Genomic DNA, 16,535 nt, shown 5'->3' with positions numbered 1-16,535 from the left:
GGGATACTGCTATGACCCATGGTTTGAAGGGTTGTGGAAATTCATCTGTAAATGTAATAAAATCAAGACATTGAAATTCTTTGTTTAAAATCTGAATTCGTTGATTCCTTATGTCACAGACCAGTAGTAAATCAGTTGGAGTCATGGCCATACCACAGGGATGGTTGAACTCTGCAGGACCTTTACCTCTCTGGCCAATTCTGTCCTTTGACCACTGTGATGTACCTATGAAGAGGTCAAAGGTTATATAAAGGTAAGACAACAATACATTTTGAAATAATTAGAATAGAGAAATAATGTCAAACATGGAATATCATGCATCACCATGGAAACTTAAATATATGTTGTTAGCTTTACATTTCCACAGTTTACCATCAAAATAACTTGTTACTATGGCAACCATTTAATATCATAATCCTGATATTGCTATCATAGCCTGTGTACATACCTCTATTCACTTTCTGGGATTAACTAAAAACATGATTTGATATTTTTATGACAATATTTAAATTACGTGGTATACACAATCATGAAATAGTTGCCATGGAAACATATTTGCCAAGAATGGTTCAGAAATTAGTTTTTCACTTTTGTGCATGGTAGATATTTGAAAAATAATTTTTTTTTTCAAAAATATTAAAATGAGTGAGTTGTTCACACTTTATGAAAGTTGGTGTAGAATTTTTACTGTATATTTACTGTTTCCATGGCAACATAAAATGTGTATTTTGTTTTTATTTATTAAAGCAAGAATTAACATAAGGTTAACACTTGGTTTATTATTATAAACATTTGTATTGTATTATTTCTGTGATTTGTGAGGAAGAAATGTGAATGTTAATTCCTGTGTTACCATAGCAACCATAAATGTTATTTTGGTTGCTATGAACAGAAAAACTATACCGAAAATTTCCAATCTTGTTTTTGAAGTAAGTTGCAATTAACATTATTTCATGTACCAGCACAAACTACAATATTTCATATGTATATAATTTGTAACCATGGTAATATATATATCAAGAATTGGTCAAAAATAATCTTTGATGGTGTCACATTCATAGGAAATATTTGGAGCTTACAATTTATACACAATTTCAAAAATGGAATTTCATCACCCTGGAAAGTTTTGTATAATAAGTCTATATGTATAAAATGTACATTCTTTGCGATCAAAAGTATCTGTTGCTATGGCAACTATTGAATGTCAAATCCCAGATAGTACTATTATGGTTTGTATTTATCCTATATTGTCCTTTCTGTGGTCATATTAATATGATTTGATATCTTTATGACCTTGGCTAATTATGAATTGTGTGTCATTGAAGGTCTAGGAATTGTTGCTATGGAAACACATTCTTTGGAAATGGTTCAGAAATAAGTTTTTCTGTGTTTTGTGTAACCAGTTTCTGTTATATCATTTATTTTCTCCCAAAACAACAAATGAATTCAAGTTTTTTGTCACACTCTATGAACATGAATTGTTTATGTAAATTTATGGTTTCCATGCCAACTTCAACATTTCTAATTCTGATATGCTCCTTCATTTTATCAAAACAAAGACAGTATGCAAAAATAACAATGGTCACGATAGTATATAGCAATGATCCAAGTTTCTCTTTCAAATTTTTAATAATCAGAAAACCATTTTGCAGTCAGATTTGTTACCAAGGCAACCAATTTTGTGAGCTAGTGATGGGTTTGAATTGTGTTTGGTGCAATATTTATAAAAACATTATAATCTGGAAGTGTTACCATAGCAACACATTTTGATTTACATTAGATGATTCAATATATTTTTGATGGTATTATCATATGTACCAGGGTTGTTTTGTTGTAATTTTCTCAGACATAATTAGTGATTATAATGAAAAGTAGATTTCCATGGCTACAGAAAAATAACAAATCATTTCTCTTTGAACAAATTTTGATCATATGAAATTTTCTATGATACTTCAATTTAATTTTTGCGTTATTTTGTTCCATTCATCCTTAGTTACCAACCAGCAACTATTGATTTAGTTGTCACTAGTCATTAAGTCTTCTTGTGAAATACTTCAGAATTCTAACATTAATTTGATTCTAGCATTGACTATAATTTCATTCATCCATGGTAACTGATCCATGGTTAGTAAGTCATCTTATAAAATTGTACAGTAACCTCAGAATTCTAGCTTTGATTCTAACATTGACTAATTTACTAAATTCTATTCATCCTTGGTAACTGACCAGCAACTACAGAAGTTAAGTTTTCACTGGTCAATAAAGTCCTCTTATAAAATTGTAACCACATAATACTAACTTTGATTCTAGCATTAACTAACTTACTAATTTACTAAATTCTATTCATCCTTGGTAACTGACCAGTAACTACAGACGTTATCACTGCTCAATACATCCTCTCATAAAATTGTAGGGTAACCTTAGAATACTAACTAGGACTTAAATAAAATGTTCAAATCATTAAATTAATTTTTTATAGCAATTTGTTTGGATGATGGTAACAATCAATGCCAACAAGTCCTCTTTGGACAAAATGTACCATTTCTTTGACATTACATGATGTAATTTTTGAAGGAAGGTGTAGATGGATCAAATCTGTCTAGGAATAGTTATAATGTTAGTTTGTACTTGAACTAAGAAGTCTGATGGGAATATACTATTTTTGTGCCACTTTTATTACCAAATATCAAGTAACATCTTCAATAATATTTTTATTTTTATATTTCAGGAACTGAGACAACTTGATGGACAATATTTCTCTCATTAATCTCACCAAAGCAAGGACTAATATGTCAGTGTGTACTTCACCAATATTACATTAAGAAATACCGGGATTGGAAATATTTACTAGAAACCTGTACATGATGTAAGGAATGTAGTGTTCTGTGTGTCCATACTTCGAGAATTACCAACCCAGAAAAGATGACATGATGTCAATATCCAATCTCAGCTTGTGTAATTACACAAGTCTGAACAGTGCCATAGGGTACACAAACCAAACGGCCCTTTTCAGGGCCACCACATCCTCCAAAAAGAGATACCGTAACCAGAATTTGATAATATTTCTTATAAATTTAGTATAACTATCCAATATAGACATTTAGTGATGATCACATGATCCTATTGTGTGGGGATTTTACCCTCACTTTTCCTCTACTACACCTTGCATTTTGCTGTTACATGTATAACAGTTATATATTCAAACCAGCAATTAGATTACAACATCCCACAGTGACACTGAATATATATTCACACTTACAATTAGATTACAATATCCCACAGTGACACTGAATATATATTCAAAACTACAATAAGATTACAATATCCCTCAGTGACACTAAATATATATTCACACCTATAATTAGATTACAATATCCCACAGTGACACTAAATATATATTCAAACCTACAATTAGATTACAATATCCCACAGTGACACTGAATATATTCACACCTACAATTAGATTACAATATCCCACAGTGACACTGAATATATATTCAAACCTACAATTAGATTACAATATCCCACAGTGACACTGAATATATATTCAAACCTACAATTAGATTACAATATCCCACAGTGACACTGAATATATATTCAAACCTACAATTAGATTACAATATCCCACAGTGACACTGAATATATATTCAAACCTACAATTAGATTACAATATCCCACAGTGACACTGAATATATATTCAAACCTACAATTAGATTACAATATCCCACAGTGACACTGAATATATATTCACACCTACAATTAGATTACAATATCCCACAGTGACACTGAATATATATTCAAACCTGCAATTAGATTACAATATCCCACAGTGACACTGAATATATGTTCAAACCTACAATTAGATTACAATATCCCACAGTGACACTGAATATATATTCAAACCTACAATTAGATTACAATATCCCACAGTGACACTGAATATATATTCACACCTACAATTAGATTACAATATCCCAGTGACACTGAATATATATTCAAACCTACAATTAGATTACAATATCCCACAGTGACACTGAATATATATTCAAACCTACAATTAGATTACAATATCCCACAGTGACACTGAATATATATTCACACCTACAATTAGATTACAATATCCCACAGTGACACTGAATATATATTCAAACCTACAATTAGATTACAATATCCCACAGTGACACTGAATATATATTCAAACTTACAATTAGATTAAAATATCCCACAGTGACACTGAATATATATTCAAACCTACAATTAGATTACAATATCCCACAGTGACACTGAATATATATCCAAACCTACAATTAGATTACAATATCCCACAGTGACACTGAATATATATTCAAACCTACAATTAGATTACAATATCCCACATTGACACTGACTATATATTCACACCTACAATTAGATTATAATATCCCACAGTGACACTGAATATAAATTCAAACCTACAATTAGATTACAATATCCCACATTGACACTGACTATATATTCACACCTACAATTAGATTATAATATCCCACAGTGACACTGAATATATATTCACACCTACAATTAGATTACAATATCCCACAGTGACACTGAATATATATTCACACCTACAATTAGATTACAATATCCCACAGTGACACTGAATATATATTCAAACTTACAATTAGATTAAAATATCCCACAGTGACACTGAATATATATTCAAACCTACAATTAGATTACAATATCCCACAGTGACACTGAATATATATCCAAACCTACAATTAGATTACAATATCCCACAGTGACACTGAATATATATTCAAACCTACAATTAGATTACAATATCCCACATTGACACTGACTATATATTCACACCTACAATTAGATTATAATATCCCACAGTGACACTGAATATAAATTCAAACCTACAATTAGATTACAATATCCCACAGTGACACTGAATATATATTCACACCGACAATTAGATTATAATATCCCACAGTGACACTGAATATATATTCAAACCTACAATTAGATTAAAATATCCCACAGTGACACTAAATATATATTCAAACCTACAATTAGATTACAATATCCCACAGTGACACTGAATATATATTCACACCTACAATTAGATTACAATATCCCACAGTGACACTGAATATATATTCACACCTACAATTAGATTACAATATCCCACAGTGACACTGAATATATATTCACACCTACAATTAGATTACAATATCCCACAGTGACACTGAATATATCTTCAAACCTACAATTAGATTACAATATCTCACAGTGACACTGAATATATATTCAAACCTACAATTAGATTACAATATCCCACAGTGACACTGAATATATCTTCAAACCTACAATTAGATTACAATATCTCACAGTGACACTGAATATATATTCAAACCTACAATTAGATTACAATATCCCACAGTGACACTGAATATATATTCAAACCTACAATTAGATTATAATATCCCACAGTGACACTGAATATATATTCACACCTACAATTAGATTACAATATCCCACAGTGACACTGAATATATATTCACACCTACAATTAGATTACAATATCCCACAGTGACAGTGAATATATCTTCAAACCTACAATTAGATTACAATATCTCACAGTGACACTGAATATATATTCACACCTACAATTAGATTACAATATCCCACAGTGACACTGAATATATATTCAAACCTACAATTAGATTATAATATCCCACAGTGACACTGAATATATATTCACACCTACAATTAGATTATAATATCCCAGAGTGACATTGAATATATATTCACACCTACAATTAGATTACAATATCCCACAGTGACACTGAATATATATTCAAACCTACAATTAGATTATAATATCCCACACTGACACTGAATATATATTCACACCTACAATTAGATTACAATATCCCACAGTGACACTGAATATATCTTCAAACCTACAATTAGATTACAATATCTCACAGTGACACTGAATATATATTCACACCTACAATTAGATTACAATATCCCACAGTGACACTGAATATATATTCAAACCTACAATTAGATTACAATATCCCACAGTGACACTGAATATATCTTCAAACCTACAATTAGATTACAATATCCCACAGTGAGACTGAATATATCTTCAAACCTACAATTAGATTACAATATCCCACAGTGACACTGAATATATATTCAAACCTACAATTAGATTACAATATCCTACAGTGACACTGAATATATATTCAAACCTACAATTAGATTACAATATCCCACAGTGACACTGAATATATATTCACACCTACAATTAGATTACAATATCCCACAGTGACACTGAATATATATTCAAACCTACAATTAGATTACAATATCCTACAGTGACACTGAATATATATTCAAACCTACAATTAGATTACAATATCCTACAGTGACACTGAATATATATTCAAACCTACAATTAGATTACAATATCCCACAGTGACAGTGAATATATATTCACACCTACAATTAGATTATAATATCCCACAGTGACACTGAATATATATTCACACCTACAATTAGATTATAATATCCCACAGTGACACTGAATATATATTCACACCTACAATTAGATTACAATATCCCACAGTGACACTGAATATATATTCACACCTACAATTAGATTACAATATCCCACTGTGACACTGAATATATATTCACACCTACAATTAGATTACAATATCCCACAGTGACACTGAATATATATTCACACCTACAATTAGATTATAATATCCCACAGTGACACTGAATATATATTCACACCTACAATTAGATTACAATATCCCACAGTGACACTGAATATATATTCACACCTACAATTAGATTATAATATCCCACAGTGACACTGAATATATATTCACACCTACAATTAGATTACAATATCCCACAGTGACACTGAATATATATTCACACCTACAATTAGATTACAATATCCCACTGTGACACTGAATATATATTCACACCTACAATTAGATTACAATATCCCACAGTGACACTGAATATATATTCACACCTACAATTAGATTATAATATCCCACAGTGACACTGAATATATATTCACACCTACAATTAGATTATAATATCCCACAGTGACACTGAATATATATTCACACCTACAATTAGATTATAATATCCCACAGTGACACTGAATAAATATTCACACCTACAATTAGATTACAATATCCCACAGTGACACTGAATATATATTCACACCTACAATTAGATTATAATATCCCACAGTGACACTGAATATATATTCACACCTACAATTAGATTACAATATCCCACAGTGACACTGAATATATATTCAAACCTACAATTAGATTACAATATCCTACAGTGACACTGAATATATATTCAAACCTACAATTAGATTACAATATCCCACAGTGACACTGAATATATATTCACACCTACAATTAGATTACAATATCCCACAGTGACACTGAATATATATTCAAACCTACAATTAGATTACAATATCCTACAGTGACACTGAATATATATTCAAACCTACAATTAGATTACAATATCCCACAGTGACACTGAATATATCTTCAAACCTACAATTAGATTACAATATCCCACAGTGACACTGAATATATATTCAAACCTACAATTAGATTACAATATCTCACAGTGACACTGAATATATATTCACACCTACAATTAGATTACAATATCCCACAGTGACACTGAATATATATTCAAACCTACAATTAGATTACAATATCCCACAGTGACACTGAATATATATTCAAACCTACAATTAGATTACAATATCCCACAGTGACATTGAATATATATTCAAACCTACAATTAGATTACAATATCCCACAGTGACACTGAATATATATTCACACCTACAATTAGATTACAATATCCCACAGTGACACTGAATATATATTGAAACCTACAATTAGATTACAATATCCCACAGTGACACTGAATATATCTTCAAACCTACAATTAGATTACAATATCCCACAGTGACACTGAATATATATTCACACCTACAATTAGATTATAATATCCCACAGTGACACTGAATATATCTTCAAACCTACAATTAGATTACAATATCTCACAGTGACACTGAATATATATTCACACCTACAATTAGGTAACAATATCCCACAGTGACACTGAATATCACACCTACAATTAGATTACAATATCCCAGTGACACTGAATATATATTCAAACCTACAATTAGATTACAATATCCCACAGTGACACTGAATATATATTCACACCAACAATTAGATTACAATATCCCACAGTGACACTGAATATATATTCAAACCTACAATTAGATTACAATATCCCACAGTGACATTGAATATATATTCAAACCAACAATTAAATTACAATATCCCACAGTGACACTGAATATATATTCAAACCTACAATTAGATTACAATATCCCACAGTGACACTGAATATATATTCACACCTACAATTAGATTATAATATCCCACAGTGACACTGAATATATATTCAAACCTACAATTAGATTACAATATCCCACAGTGACACTGAATATATATTCACACCTACAATTAGATTATAATATCCCACAGTGACACTGAATATATATTCAAACCTACAATTAGATTACAATATCCCACAGTGACACTGAATATATATTCAAACCTACAATTAGATTACAATATCCAACAGTGAAACTGAATATATATTCACACCTACAATTAGATTACAATATCCCACAGTGACACTGAATATATATTCAAACCTACAATTAGATTACAATATCCAACAGTGAAACTGAATATATATTCAAACCTACAATTACATTACAATATCCCACAGTAACACTGAATATATATTCATACCTACAATTAGATTACAATATCCCACAGTGACACTGAATATATATTCATACCTACAATTAGATTACAATATCCCACAGTGACACTGAATATATATTCATACCTACAATTAGATTACAATATCCCACAGTGACACTGAATATATATTCAAACCTACAATTAGATTACAATATCCCACAGTGACACTGAATATATATATATTCAAACCTACAATTAGATTACAATATCCCACAGTAATACTGAATATATATTCATACCTACAATTAGATTACAATATCCCACAGTGACACTGAATATATATTCAAACCTACAATTAGATTACAATATCCCACAGTGACACTGAATATATATATATTCAAACCTACAATTAGATTACAATATCCCACAGTGACACTGAATATATATATATATTCAAACCTACAATTAGATTACAATATCCCACAGTGATACTGAATATATATTCATACCTACAATTAGATTACAATATCCCACAGTGACATTGAATATGTATTCACACCTACAATTAGATTACAATATCCCACAGTGACACTGAATATATATTCATACCTACAATTAGATTACAATATCCCACAGTGACACTGAATATATATTCAAACCTACAATTAGATTACAATATCCCAAAGTGACACTGAATATATATTCAAACCTACAATTAGATTACAATATTCCACAGTGACACTGAATATATATTCATACCTACAATTAGATTACAATATCCCATAGTGACACTGAATATATATTCACACCTACAATTAGATTACAATATCCCACAGTAACACTGAATATATATTCACACCTACAATTAGATTACAATATCCCACAGTGACACTGAATATATATTCAAACCTACAATTAGATTACAATATTCCACAGTGACACTGAATATATATTTAAACCTACAATTAGATTACAATATCCCACAGTGACACTGAATATATATTCAAACCTACAATTATATTACAATATCCCACAGTGATACTGAATATATATTCAAACCTACAATTAGATTACAATATCCCATAGTGACACTGAATATATATTCAAACCTACAATTAGATTACAATATCCCACAGTGACACTGAATATATATTCAAACCTACAATTATATTACAATATCCCACAGTGATACTGAATATATATTCACACCTACAATATAATTAGATTACAATATCCCACAGTGACACTGAATATATATTCAAACCTACAATTAGATTACAATATCCCACAGTGACACTGAATATGTTAATCATGTTTACATTGTACAGCTCAACCTGCCGACTTGGTTCTAACTCACACCACCAAACAGGTCTGAGGTTCTAATCACATGGTTACTCTGTCAACATCATTTCACAGCGAGAAGAATAAAAAACTAATCAGGATTTGTGTCTATTTTCAGGCCATACTTTTATTAATACATTGTATAGGTCAATAGCAAATTGCCTGAGGTGTGGTAGTACTGCATGGGGAAAAGCAAGAGAAAAATCACCACATATAAATAACAGGATTTCAGGCTACAAACTAACTCTCTTCTAAAGTTCAATACTACCCAACAGCCAATAATTGTTTTGGATCAACTTAATCATACAATCACCATAGGCTTCACTATGGATTCTTCTATTATTATAGGTGTTGGGTTGACATGTTATGTAAGGTGCTAAAAGATACATATTTGTGACAGCTGGACTGCTTCAACCCAAATGCAATGGTTGTGCAATAATTTGGTTAGATGATCTATGACAGCATAGTTTTTCCAAAAGGGTTAGGTTTAGCTACCTATGTATTAAAAACACAACAAGCAAATTGAGTGGAACCATAGACAGTGGAGAAGGTGGTGTCTATGGTAGCACGCAGTGAGTGGTACTGTAGACAGTGGAGAAGGTGGTGTCTATGGTGGCAAGTAAAGTGAGTGGCACCATAGAGGGTGGTAAAGGTGGTGTCTATGGTGGTAAGCAGAGTCAGTGGCACATACCATAGGCAGTGGAGAAGGTGGTGTCATGGGGCCACTCACTTTGCATGCCAACATAGACACCACCTTCTCCACTGTCTTTGGTGACACTCACTTTGCTTGTCACCATAGACAACACCTTCTCCACTGTCTATGGTGTCACTCACTTTGCATGCCACCATAGACACCACCTTCTCCACTGTCTATTGTTATTGTACCACTCACTTTGCTTGCCACCATAGACACCACCTTCTCCACTGTCTATGGTGTCACTCACTTTGCGTGCCACCATAGACACCACCTTCTCCACTGTCTATGGTGTCACTCACTTTGCGTGCCACCATAGACACCACCTTCTCCACTGTCTATGGTGTCACTCACTTTGCGTGCCACCATAGACACCACCTTCTCCACTGTCTATTGTTATTGTACCACTCACTTTGCTTGCCACCATAGACACCACCTTCTCCACTGTCTATGGTGCCACTCACTTTGCTTGCCACCATAGACACCACCTTCTCCACTGTCTTTGGTGCTACTCACTTTGCTTGCCACCTTAGACACCACCTTCTCCACTGTCTACAGTGGCAAGCAAAGTTAGTAGCACCATAGACAGTGGAGAAGGTGGTGTCTATGGTAGCAAGCAAAGTGAGTAGCACATATAGACAGTGGAGAAGGTGGTATCTATGGTGGCAAGCAAAGTGAGTGGAACCATAGACAGTGGAGAAGGTGGTGTCTATGGTAGCACGCAGTGAGTGGTACTGTAGACAGTGGAGAAGGTGGTGTCTATGGTGGCAAGTAAAGTGAGTGGCACCATAGAGGGTGGTAAAGGTGGTGTCTATGGTGGTAAGCAGAGTCAGTGGCACATACCATAGGCAGTGGAGAAGGTGGTGTCATGGGGCCACTCACTTTGCATGCCAACATAGACACCACCTTCTCCACTGTCTTTGGTGACACTCACTTTGCTTGTCACCATAGACAACACCTTCTCCACTGTCTATGGTGTCACTCACTTTGCATGCCACCATAGACACCACCTTCTCCACTGTCTATTGTTATTGTACCACTCACTTTGCTTGCCACCATAGACACCACCTTCTCCACTGTCTATGGTGTCACTCACTTTGCGTGCCACCATAGACACCACCTTCTCCACTGTCTATGGTGTCACTCACTTTGCGTGCCACCATAGACACCACCTTCTCCACTGTCTATGGTGTCACTCACTTTGCGTGCCACCATAGACACCACCTTCTCCACTGTCTATTGTTATTGTACCACTCACTTTGCTTGCCACCATAGACACCACCTTCTCCACTGTCTATGGTGCCACTCACTTTGCTTGCCACCATAGACACCACCTTCTCCACTGTCTTTGGTGCTACTCACTTTGCTTGCCACCTTAGACACCACCTTCTCCACTGTCTACAGTGGCAAGCAAAGTTAGTAGCACCATAGACAGTGGAGAAGGTGGTGTCTATGGTAGCAAGCAAAGTGAGTAGCACATATAGACAGTGGAGAAGGTGGTATCTATGGTGGCAAGCAAAGTGAGTGGCACCATAGGCAGTGGAGAAGGTGGTGTCTATGGTGGCAAGCAAAGTGAGTGGCACCATAGACAGTGGAGAAGGTGGTGTCTATGGTGACAAGCAAAGTGAGTGGCACCATAGACAGTGGAGATCGAAGGTGGTGTCTATGGTGGCAAGCAAAGTGAGTGGCACCATAGGCAGTGGAGAAGGTGCCCATGGTGTCTATGGTGGCAAGCAAAGTGAGTGGCACCATGGACAGTGGGGAAAGTGGTGTCTATGGTGACAAGCAAAGTGAGTGGTACTATAGACAGTGGAGAAGGTGGTGTCTATGGTGGCAAGCAAAGTGAGTGGCACCATAGACAGTGGAGAAGGTGGTGTCTATGGTGACAAGCAAAGTGAGTGGCACCATAGACAGTGGAGATCGAAGGTGGTGTCTATGGTGGCAAGCAAAGTGAGTGGCACCATAGGCAGTGGAGAAGGTGCCCATGGTGTCTATGGTGGCAAGCAAAGTGAGTGGCACCATGGACAGTGGAGAAAGTGGTGTCTATGGTGACAAGCAAAGTGAGTGGCACCATAGGCAGTGGAGAAGGTGGTGTCTATGGTGGCAAGCAAAGTGAGTGGCACCATAGACAGTGGAGAAGGTGGTGTCTATGGTGGCAAGCAAAGTGAGTGGTACTATAGACAGTGGAGAAGGTGGTGTCTATGGTGGCAAACAAAGTGAATGGTACCATAGGCAGTGGAGAAGGTGGTGTCTATGGTGACAAGCAAAGTGAGTGGTACTATAGACAGTGGAGAAGGTGGTGTCTATGGTGGCAAGCAAAGTGAGTGGCACCATAGACAGTGGAGAAGGTGGTGTCTATGGTGACAAGCAAAGTGAGTGGCACCATAGACAGTGGAGATCGAAGGTGGTGTCTATGGTGGCAAGCAAAGTGAGTGGCACCATAGGCAGTGGAGAAGGTGCCCATGGTGTCTATGGTGGCAAGCAAAGTGAGTGGCACCATGGACAGTGGAGAAAGTGGTGTCTATGGTGACAAGCAAAGTGAGTGGCACCATAGGCAGTGGAGAAGGTGGTGTCTATGGTGGCAAGCAAAGTGAGTGGCACCATAGACAGTGGAGAAGGTGGTGTCTATGGTGGCAAGCAAAGTGAGTGGTACTATAGACAGTGGAGAAGGTGGTGTCTATGGTGGCAAACAAAGTGAATGGTACCATAGGCAGTGGAGAAGGTGGTGTCTATGGTGACACAAAATGAAACTTACTGTGACAGTTAGGGTTAGAGCTAGATATAAGTTAACATTAGAAATTGTGCCCATGTTTTTGGGCTAGATTAGTTTCATGATCTTGCCAGCATTAGCATTCCATTATACTGTTATCAATATTCAAAGCACAAGATACAATGGGTCAGCCCTACCCTAACAAAAATAGAAGAATCCTTGGAGTCCCTAATAAACCTACTGTACTGAGAAGTGAGATGGAAATATGGATAGAATGTATTTCAGTACAACCTCCTAGTTATGGCAAAGTGAGATTTAGAACCATAGCACTTAATAATGAAAACATTAACTTACGATCTTCATAAAAATGTGAAGGAACATCTTCATCAGAATCATCTGTTTCAGAAAACTCTTCATGCTCTGAATCTCCCATTTCTTCAGTTTCTAAACAAAGATTTAAACAAAAGAATAACTGCTCTGACCATCAAACATGGTAGAATAACCACCATAATGTGTACCATGTATAACAACTTATGTTCATGAAATTGGGATATCATACTTAAATATGGCAATGTTCCATCAATAATCTCCTGTCTTGATTACAATTCAATGTTTGGTTTTTAAACTTGAAATAAACACAAAAATGAATAGCTTCACTAGCTTGGAAAGTATACACAGATGATGGTAATGGGTACATGATAATGGGATTGCATTGTTTGCACATGCAGAGGTGACATTCTCTTTGATGTTTGCCGCATAGACTCATCCTTTCGTTTAGGGTATATGGTATAATCATAGACAGTGGAGAAGAAATACAAAGTAGATGAAACAATTTCATATATTCATTAAACTGAATGGTATAATAATGGTATAATAATATTAAAATGGTATTAGTCTTTAAATAAGGAGAATTGTCACTACCTACTCAAACTTATATTCATGAAAAATTGTAGAAAAGATAGACTTGTGATTTGAATTGTTTGGATTCATATTTTGAACACTGTACAACCAAAGATAGTATAAAAAGTATGTCAACTGAATTGATATGATGTTGGATAGGCAGAATATACCATATTTTTTGTTCATTTATGTTTAATAGTCAGTGAGTTGGCACACCTAGACCAAGGAGAACAGGTATGAAGGAGAGGTTCACCTTCATGCTCATTCTAAGACTTATTATCAAAATATGGCAATGTAGTGATGGATGGGGTACTCAAATTCACCCATGTATAATCTAAAATCAGACGAGGACATTCCTTTATTCTGATGCTGTGTAATTTAAGTATGAAGACTTTTCCAATATGTTATCACCCAATTATTAAGGATTTTTCAGATGGAATGTTTATTCGTGATTTTGTCATGAAAAAATGACCCATTTGGGTGTACATGACATACATGCATACCTTTCTATGGGAATACCCCCCCCCCCCCCCCCCCCCATGTATTCCACTTTTAAGAAACACTCTCAATGATGTAATGTAAGAACATGCATTAGCCAACTGTGACAGCGCCCTCACAAGACGCTAAGTCACAGTGACCATTTAGATTACATCTTAAAAGTGATTTACAGTGAGAGACACTTTCTGAATGCAAAGCTATACAGTTAACAGGTCCAAGGTCATGGAAAAGAACAATTCAGTGAAACATTCACCTTGTAATCCAAGTGACATCTGCATTGCATAATTTAACTGTTCTTCCTCACTTAATGTAGAGATATCTGGAACCACTGGTCTTCTCCTTCTCCTTAGTGTAGATGAATGCTCCAAAGGTGTGGGTAGACGATAGCTAGCAGAAGGCTCCGTAGATGGAAGCTCTATCTCAGATGCTAGTAGTTTTAACATTGCCATGGCATTATCACTAGCTAGTATTGATAGGAATAAAGTAAAGGTTAAATTACAACATGTATAAGACCTGTGTGAGGTGATCAAGGTGTACAATACCCTTATGAAAATTGTCAACCTTTCTACCAAGCTGTGCTGCAAAAAAGATGAAAGCTATATCTGTGATGCTAGTTGTTTTAGTATTGCCATGCAATTGATAAGGAGAAAGTAATGTATAAATTGGGAAACCTGTGAGGTGATTTAGCTGTAAATATGCATATTTCATATCAAATTGTTAGTAGCTAGACATAGTTTTGCATGGTTACTAGAGCATGAAAACCATAGAATACACAACTAGAAATCTATTGGTAGATAACAACTTGAACTTATTGGTTGGCAGCCTGCTGTGCAGATTCTGTAATAATGTATGTGAAACAATTAAATGGTAAATGCCACTCCAGGAAATAGAGACATTTTCATAAAATATGGGTTCTGGAGAGACATCTCATGACTTTACATCACCTTTAAGTACTTGTGATTTCAGAGAAACATCAAGTTGATCTTGTGCATTTATAGGGTATCTTTGCATGGCTATTACATCATGGGAGTTGGCATACATTATGTATTCAACGGTTGATCACTGAATATTCATGAGTACAAAACTGCTATACACTTCAATGCAAAACAGCTCAGTGTTCAACCACTGAATACAATATTTCTGCTGACTCCCATGATGCAATGTCATTACCAAACCTACTTTATAAAGGCACATGCTTAATGTTTCTCTGAAATCACACGTAATTGTAGGTGATGTAAAAACATGCAATGACTCTTCATAACCCATAGTTTATGAAAATGTCTATATTTCCTGGAGTTGTGTAACCCGCTCTGTTACAGGCTCTATAAATTTGATAAGATTTGAGAGGTTTATTCAAAGACAAGTCAGTGGTCATATTTCAGTGGAATATTGGATGCTAGAGGTTGTCATATTTCAGTGGAATATTGGATGCTAGAGGTGGTCATATTTCAGTGGAATATTGGATGCTAGAGGTGGTCATATTTCAGTGGAATATTGGGTGCTAGAGGTGGTCATATTTCAGTGGAATATTGGATGTTAGAGG

This window comes from Glandiceps talaboti, chromosome 9, assembly GCF_964340395.1.
Source record: "Glandiceps talaboti chromosome 9, keGlaTala1.1, whole genome shotgun sequence".
Classification (NCBI taxonomy): Eukaryota; Metazoa; Hemichordata; class Enteropneusta; family Spengelidae; genus Glandiceps; species Glandiceps talaboti.
This window is presented reverse-complemented; position numbering follows the sequence as displayed.